Source organism: Sciurus vulgaris (genome assembly GCF_902686455.1).
Source record: "Sciurus vulgaris genome assembly, chromosome: 11".
Classification (NCBI taxonomy): domain Eukaryota; kingdom Metazoa; phylum Chordata; class Mammalia; order Rodentia; family Sciuridae; genus Sciurus; species Sciurus vulgaris.
The window spans coordinates 21,740,923-21,749,798 of NC_136472.1; positions in this window are offsets into that span (position 1 = coordinate 21,740,923).

An 8,876-nucleotide genomic window follows, 5' to 3' on the forward strand; every position below is an offset into this window, starting at 1 on the left:
AAGCATATCAAGAACTCCAAATCTCCATACAATGAAACAAATAATCTAAATTTTCAAAAGGGAAAAAAAAAAAAAAAAAAAAACATAAGCAGACATCCTCAAGGCCTAAAAGTGACAGTTATATAAGGCAACTACCCAACATCACTACTTGTCAGAGAAAAACAAATTAAAGGCACAAGGTGATATCACTTCACTTCTGAAGAATGTTGTTATCAAAAGATGAAAGATAAAAGTCTTGGTCAGGATGTGCAGAACATGAAACTTTGAACACATTTGTCAGAATATAAATTAATTCAGTCAATATAGAGAAAAGCATGGAGGCTTCTCAGAATATGAGAAATATAATTGCAATATGATCTAGCAAGCACACTAGTGAATATGCGTCTGAAGGAGACTGGTCAGTATGCTATACTGCCATGCTAATTTTAGCATTAATTACAAAGTGTGAACATGGAATAAGTCTAACTGTACATCGACGGCTGAACAGATCCATAGAAGCTGGCATAAACACAATGGAATATCGTTTGTTCTTAAAAATGAAGAAAATCGCATCATTTGTGGCAATGTAGAAAAAACTGGGGGCCATTAGAGTAGATGATGTGAGCCAGACAATGAAGAAAAAAACACATTATGATCTCACTCCTATGTGTAACCCACAATGTGAACTCAGAGCAGAGAGTAGAATGGAAGGTGTGAGGACAGAGTGGAGGGATAGCAGAGATGCTCATCAGAGCAGGAAAACAACTGAGAGGAGCAGGCTGAAGAGGTCTGTGTACTTCTTGTTGAGTATAGACACCAAAATGATATAGCTTTATGACTACAGATCATTTTAATCAATTTTAAGTGATATGTAAACACACTAAAGTTCACATATTAATGATGTACCATGTAATATTTTGATATTTACATAAATTATGTACTTTTTACTTCATGATAAATGATGTATCTATCTCCAAAATCTTTCATGATTTCTTTCTGGGAATAATTTCAAAATCCCATTTTTCTAGGGATTCAAATGATGGAGTACAGTATTGCTATCTCTAGTCACCCCGAAGTGCAATAGCACAGCAGAATTCTTTCTCATATGTAAGTGAATCTGAGAACTCATTGAGAAAGCTTTCCGTTATCCTCGTAACCTGCTACTCTCCCCTACTTCTCCTAACCAGCAATGTACTCTGAATGTATGTGATATTAACATTTTTAAGATTCCATGTGGGAGTGAGATCATGCGATACCTGATCTGCTCTTGGCTTACCTCAGTTAACATAATGATCTCCAAATATATCCATACTATCACAAATCACAGGATTCTATTTTAAAATATTTTTTGGATGTTGATGGAGGGTTATTTTATTTAATTATATATGGTGCTGAGAATTGAACCCAGTACCTCACATATGCTAGGCAAGTGCTCTACCACTGAGCCACAACCCCAGTCCCTGGATTCTATTCTTTTAGTGGCTGACTAGTAGTCCATTGTATGTATGCAGAATATTTTGATTACTCAACTGTCAGTTGATGGACACTCAGATGGTTTGTATTTCTTGGCTGTTGTGAATAGTACTGTAATGACTACATGAATGCAGATTCCCTTTAATACTTTGGTTTCATTTCCTCTAAATATATACTCAGAAAAGGGACTGTTAGATCACATGATAGTGCTATTTTTAATTTTTTGAGGAAATCACATACACTTTTTCATAATGTCTGCATGAACTTATAGTCTCACCAGCATTGTGCAAGTGTTCCCTAGTCTCTACATCTTCTCTAACTATTGTTTTGTTCTGTTGATCACAGTCTGTTCTATCAAGGTGAGGTGATGTTTCAGTTTGCATTTCTGCCATGATTAGTAGGTTGAGTATGTGGACACACGCCTGTTGACCATTCGTCTTCTTTTGCAAAACATCTATCGAGGTCTCTTATCCATTTTGAATTGCGATATTTGTTATTTTTGGTGTTGAGTTTTTGGAGTTTCATATATATTCTGTTTACCCATAACTATGTAAATAAAGAAAATTACCAGTAATGTATGGTCTCTGCCAATTCATCATGAAATGGCCATCGATTTTGTATTTTTGCTGAATATTGTAGTCATGAAGTTTTTACACTATTCCATGTTTCTTTGCTTTTTGTTCTTCTTTCACTCTACTTTATGTTTGTGATATTTCCAAATGTGATTGATATGCAGGTAATTCATTCACTCTCATTTGTGTGTAAAATTCCAGTATAAACATCATAATTTTTTTGTTTAGTATAAAGCTAAAATTGACAAAATATGGCACATAAAATTTTGGGGACTCAAAACACAAAGTTATTAATAAACCACCTAATTCTGTTTATATGATAGAAGGGTAAACCTGAGTTATGACAGAGTGTTCAGGTCTCCAAAGTCTAACATATATGCTACCTGACATTTTAAAGAAAAGCTTGTTGAATTGATGTAATAAATTTTTAAAAATTGAGTTTTTTTTCCCATGTGTGCTATTACAAATAAAGCAACAGTGAAAAAATTTGCATCTCGGGGTATGTCTCTCAGAGCACAATTCTCTTGAGCATGAATCTAAGAAAAAACTGGTTCTTGTGGCATTTGTATATCTAGGTAGAGCAGAAATGGTCAGGCAGGTTTCTGAAGTGAAATGTCAGTTCTCATTCCACTGTCAAGAAGGTTGTTACACATCTTCACCAGTGTTTTGTATTTTCAATGCTTTCACTTTGACTTTTGTAAATTAATCATAGTAGTGCACCATGGTATTATTTTTAATTCACTTGGGCACAAAATAAGTTGTGTGTCCACCGTGATATCACACCTATGAAATTTCAAGTTCGAATAAGAGACCAGTTGAAGAACATATGTTTATGAGTTTGGGGCCTCATGACCCCCATGCTACCACTATCTCCCTGACACCATTATTCTTTTGACTCTTATTTCATTTAGGAAAAAAAAAAAAAAAAAAACTAGAGATATTTTAATGATTTATATATAAGGTATCCCCCAAAGCTCATGTGAGAGACCATGCAAAAATGTTCAGACGTGAAAGGATTAGATGATGAGATGTATAAGCTAATCAGTGGGCTAATCCACTGATGCGGATTAACTGAGTAGTAACAGCAGTCATGTAAGGTGTAGCTGGAGGAAAGAGATTACTGGGGGCAATCCTAGGCAGTTTATATTTTGTTTCTGGTGTGTAGATCTTTCTTTTTTTTTTTTTTTTTTTTTTTTGCTTCCTGACTGTGATGTTCTGAACTGCTTTCCTCTGCTATTACTTTCTGCAATGATGTTCCACCTCACCTGAGGCCCAGATCTATTGAGTTAGTGGATGATGAACTGAACCTATGAAAACAGAGCCACAATGAACATTTTCTCCCTTAAGCTGTTCTCCTCTGGTCTTTTGGTCACAGCAACACAGAGCTGACTAAAACGGATGTAACACAAACTTTTTGTACAAACAAGAATTCATTCAAATTAAAGTCATTTCAGTAGTGGGGATGGGTTCACATGAGATTAAAATAATAATTCATAGAGACAGAATGTTCTATCTGGAAAGGACATTACAAATAATCTAGACTAAATTCCTGTTTTATGCAGAAATAGATTAAATTATATTGTGTTGCATATCTACACAGATATCCCATCTCCTTCTCATTTGTATATTTAGTATTTTCAGCAGCAAAGATGAAGAATAATGTCAAGGTGTGGAAACTATGATATTAACTCTCCACAATCACTGGTACCACAATATTTGGACAGTAATGCTTGTTGCCAGAATCCGATTTGAACAGATGGAGAAGGGAAGGAATTTCAGCATGAACTAGACAGTATGAAAGAGATCATAACATTTCACGTTGCATTGACTGTGTGGAATCTTGAGATAGAAGAGTATGACCATCTGCCCAAGTTTCCATTTGTCATGAATTCCCGCAAACTAATTACATATAATGAATACTCCACTTTATAAATTCAAAGTGAAAAAGTCATAATTAATCAAATCAGTACACTCTTCTGGGATACCCTTGTGTAGGATTTTAACTTTCCTTCTCTTTAGTTCTTACCCAATGATTCTAAAAATAAGGGAAATTGTGAAGCTCAAAGCAGTCTGTAGATGCTGCAATAAAAGTGCATATAGGAGAGGGAGGTGAGTTAATGTGGAGGACAATCTGCCTTTTCTAAATTATTGGCAATTCACTGCCATTCAATTTTGCTAATATTTTAATATAATTCAAACAATGTTTCTGCCATCTTTCTGTTTGTCTCCGACTGTTTGAGCTGGTATGATAAAATACTAACAATTGGCTGGCTTATGTTTTAATCCACTTATGCATCCCTATGACAAAAAGACCTGAAGAGAACAATTTGGAGGAGGAAAAGTTTATTTTGGCTCCACATTTCAGAGTGTCAGTCCATGGTCAGACAGTTTCAACTCTCTGAGCCTCAGGTGAAACAGATCATGATGGTGGAAGTGTATGGCAGAGGAAAGCAGCTCTGTACGTGGCAACCAGCAAGCAAAGAGAGAGGTCTACTCTCTCTGTTTGTTTGCATACAAATCATGTAGGCATGCCCCCCAGTGACCTCCTTCCTTCAGTCACAGCCTACCTGCCTACAGTTGCCACCAGTTATTCCATGTTAGTGGAGCAATTCACTAATTAGACTATAGCTCTCAAAATGTAATCATTTTACCTCTGAAAATATTTTTAAATGGGAAATACATCTTATTCAAAAGATAGAATCATATTTATAAAGTTTTCTAAAAATTTAATTTACCTACTGTTATTTATATATATATATATATGAAAAATACTTTTTGGAATCTATAGCAATGAAAATAAATTATATTTGTATATCTAATAAATATTAAATAACATCTGTACATCTAAAATGAATTTGATGTTAACATTACAACTTGTAGAATATAGTAATTAGTTGATTCTAAATAATAAATAGTACTCGATGATGCATGAGGAAAAATTCAAACTAATTTTAGAGAGAAATGTATAATTAATAAACAGATGAACACATAAAAAGTAACATTGTACTTATTTTAGCCAATACTTCTGTGTACATATATTGTCTCAAACAGGAGATTTGGGGGGACACAATATATCAAAATCATAACATTTCATCTCTGACCTCAAAAGCTCCTGACTATCACACAATGAAAAAATGCATTTCATCAATTGCCAAGAGACCCCATAGTCTTAACAGTTTCAGCATTACCTCAAAGTGCAAGTCCAAATTCTCAAGAGACCCAAGGTGAGTTCCTAGCTGTGAGAGTGAAAATAAAATGAAAACTGTGTATTTAATTATAATGGAATTATAATGGCATTATATATATGCAATATATTATTATAATGGAATTAGATGTATGCAATTTGCTTTTGATTTTCATTCTCACAGCTAAGATCTCACCTTGAGTCTCATGAGATTTTGGAGTTGGAGTTTTGGGCAATACTGCAACTGTTGAGACTATGGCTACTCTTGATGATGGATTACTGGCTAAGGAATTGAACAGATATTTCACAGAAAAAGAAATACAATTGATCAACAAATATATGAAAATATGTTCAACATCTCAAGCAATTAGAGAAATGCAAATCAAAACTACACTGAGATTCCATTCCAATCCAGTTAGAATGTCAACTATCAAAAATACAAGCAACAATTAATGTTGGTGAGAATGTTGGGGAAAAGGTACACTCACAGATTGCTGGTGGGAATGCAAATTGGTGGAACCACTCTAGAAATCAATATAGAAATTCCTAAGAAAACTTGGAATGGAACAATCATTTGACCCAGTCTTCCCATGTCTAGATTTATACCCTAACGACTTAAAATCAGCATGCTATAGTGACACAGCCACATCAATGTTTATAGCACCTCAATTCACAAGAGCTAAATTATGGAACCAACCTAGATGCCCTTCAACAGATGAATGGATAAAATAACTGTGGTATATACACAGTGGAATATTACTAAGAATTAAATAAGAATGAAATTATGATATTTGCCAGTAAATGGATGGAACAGGAGATTATTATTCTAAGTGAAATAAGCAAATCCCAAAGAACCAAAAACTGAGTGTTTTCTCTAATATTCAATGTTAACTCACAATAAGGGGTGGGAAGAGAATAGAGTTATTTTGGACTAGACAGAAGGGAGAAAAAGTAGAGAAGTGGGTGTGGGGTAGAAATGATAGTAAAATGAATTGAACATTGTTACTCAGTGTGCATATATGCTTACATGACATGTGTGATTCTACATCATGTTTAATCTCAAGAATGAGAAGTTATACTCCACTTAGGTATGATGTGTCAAAATGAATTCTACTGTCATGCATAAATAATTAGAATAAATTTTAAAAATTGTTAAGAAAATAAAAACTTCCTAATTCACACAATAATAAACATTTCCTTTCCACAAGGGAGAAACAGTGGAATAGAAAGAAGGAATGGGACCAAAGCTAAACCAACATCCAGCTGAGAAAACAAGCTCTATAGCTGTAAGTTCAGTATGTGGAGCATTTTACATCATGATGTTCTCTCCAAAGGGCTCCTGTAGCTCTGGCCCTATCTCATTGATGGTTGTAGGGTCTATGACTTTTCTCTTGAATTATGTCTACTGGGTTTCTACAGCTTTCTTGAAAAGATGATTCACAACACTGGCATCTCTTAATCTGAGGGTCTCCACTGAAGCTTCTCAGTTCTTTAAATATCACACTTTATGAGACATCCCCAAGGGATTCAGAAGCTCGTACTCTTTGCTTGGTCTCTGAGGCCTTTCTTTGAAATCTCAGTGGATGTCTCCATGGCCCTCTAACCCTGAAACCCTGCAGAACCAGAACAATGTGGTGTGTGTGATGCCAAGGTCTGTTGCCAAGAAGTTGCCAAGCCTCCTGGGACACAGGTTGAAGCAGTCTTTGAGAGACTGGCTGGCTGAGCACAGTGAAATCACTTCCTAGGAGCCTTTGTGTAAACAGGGTGTCCAACTGATCTCTTCTCAAAGGAATTTTTACTCTTTTTATTCCCTTGAGCATTTGATGAGAATGGACTTGCCAATTTCTGAGATGCTCTTAGGCCATCTTTCCTATTTTCCCTAGTGAAGTACTAAGCATGTCCTGAGTGACTGTTATCTCTGTAACAACCATATCTTCATTAGCCCCAGCTGTACTTGCACTTTTCTAGACAAACTGCAAGTCTTCAAATGATGCGGCTTTGCTCTTTGCTACTGGTTATCACAATAAACTTGGCTAAATGCTTCCAATAATAGTTATGACATCACTTGAATGCTGCGAAATATTGAAATTTACTCTGCCAGATTAACTAGAATATCACATTTAAATTCAACTTTACAGAAAGTCTTAGGACATGGGCAAAATGGAGAGAACTTCTTTGCCAGAATAAAATGCAAATGATCTCTAGTTTAATTTCCTTTAGAGTTGTTCTCCCATGAAACCTCATGAGCCCAATCTTTACTGTCCACAGTTCTATTGGCATTCTGTTCTTCAGAGTTCCCTCCAGGACTGCCCATTAATCTCCACTTTAAACATTCTAATGCTTTTCTAAATTTTCAAAGTTTGTCCCCTGAAGATTCTGTTTTCAAAGATTTTTGAACCACATTATCAGTTAGAGCAATGGTCCCTCTTCTGCAGGGGCACCTGGCTCTCCTTACAGTGCTTGACAGAGTTCCACTGAAGGATGATTGCAAAAACTTATCCTAAAAGGATTGCATGCCAGATGTATGCCTCCCTAGCTTGAATGTTATTCTGTGGAGTTTTCCTAATAATATATTACTCACTTCAGTCTAGGGATCTTGCTAGAGGTGATGGGAATAATTCTACAAATTTCCAGAAAAACATCATGGAGACCAAACACATGTTGAAACCCTGTGATGATTAACCCCACAACAGCAGAATGTTTTTATTTTTTTATTTTTATTTATTTATTTATTTTTTTTTATTGTAAACAAATGGGATACATGTTGTTTCTCTGTTTGTACATGGCGTAAAGGCATACCATTTGTGTAATCATAAATTTTCATAGAGTAATGTTGTTTGATTCATTCTGTTATTTTTTCCCTTCCCCCCACCCCTCCCACCCCTCTTTACCCTCTATACAGTACTTCTGTTAAAAACCAAACACTGCATTTACTGGCACAGCCAGAACCTGTTGGGGCACAGAAACTTATAGATAACAATGTTTCCCCAAGTTCTAAGCACAAAGCACCTCCCACAGTAGCTACTAGATATGGACCAGCTTATTTTAGCAATGGCAAGCTCTGGTGATTAAGTAAGGGTAATCTGTAAGGTTACTGTTTTCTCATAATCTTTCAGTAAAAACAATTTCTGCCTATACTTTGGAAACTTCTTTGATTTTATTAGTCACAAGCCTGTCATCAAAGGCTGAAGAAAAATGTATATAAACCCAGCCTTCCCCAGAATAAAGTGGAAACGACGCTGTGTTCCCCCCCCTCCCGGGTTACCAGTGTGGAACCCATGGACTCCTGCTGGGCCTGGACCCTGGCATTCTTCTTAGTACCAATTTTTGTTTTAGCCAACTTTTTCATTACTGTGATGAAAAGATTTAAACCATTTTATAGGAGGAGAAGTTTATAGATTCCATGGTTCCAGAGGCCTCATTTCATAGACCCCCAACTTTATTACTCTGGGCCTGAGATAAGACAGAATATCACAGTGGAAGAACATTGAAGCAGAAACCATCTCAGGACATGGCAACCAGCAAGCAGATAGAGAAATAGCTCCACTTACTACAGGTAAAATATAAATCAATAGGCATGCCTCCAGTGACCTATTTATTTCAGCTATCATCTACCTGCCTACTGTTATTACCCAGTTAATTCATTATCAGATTAATCCAACGATTAG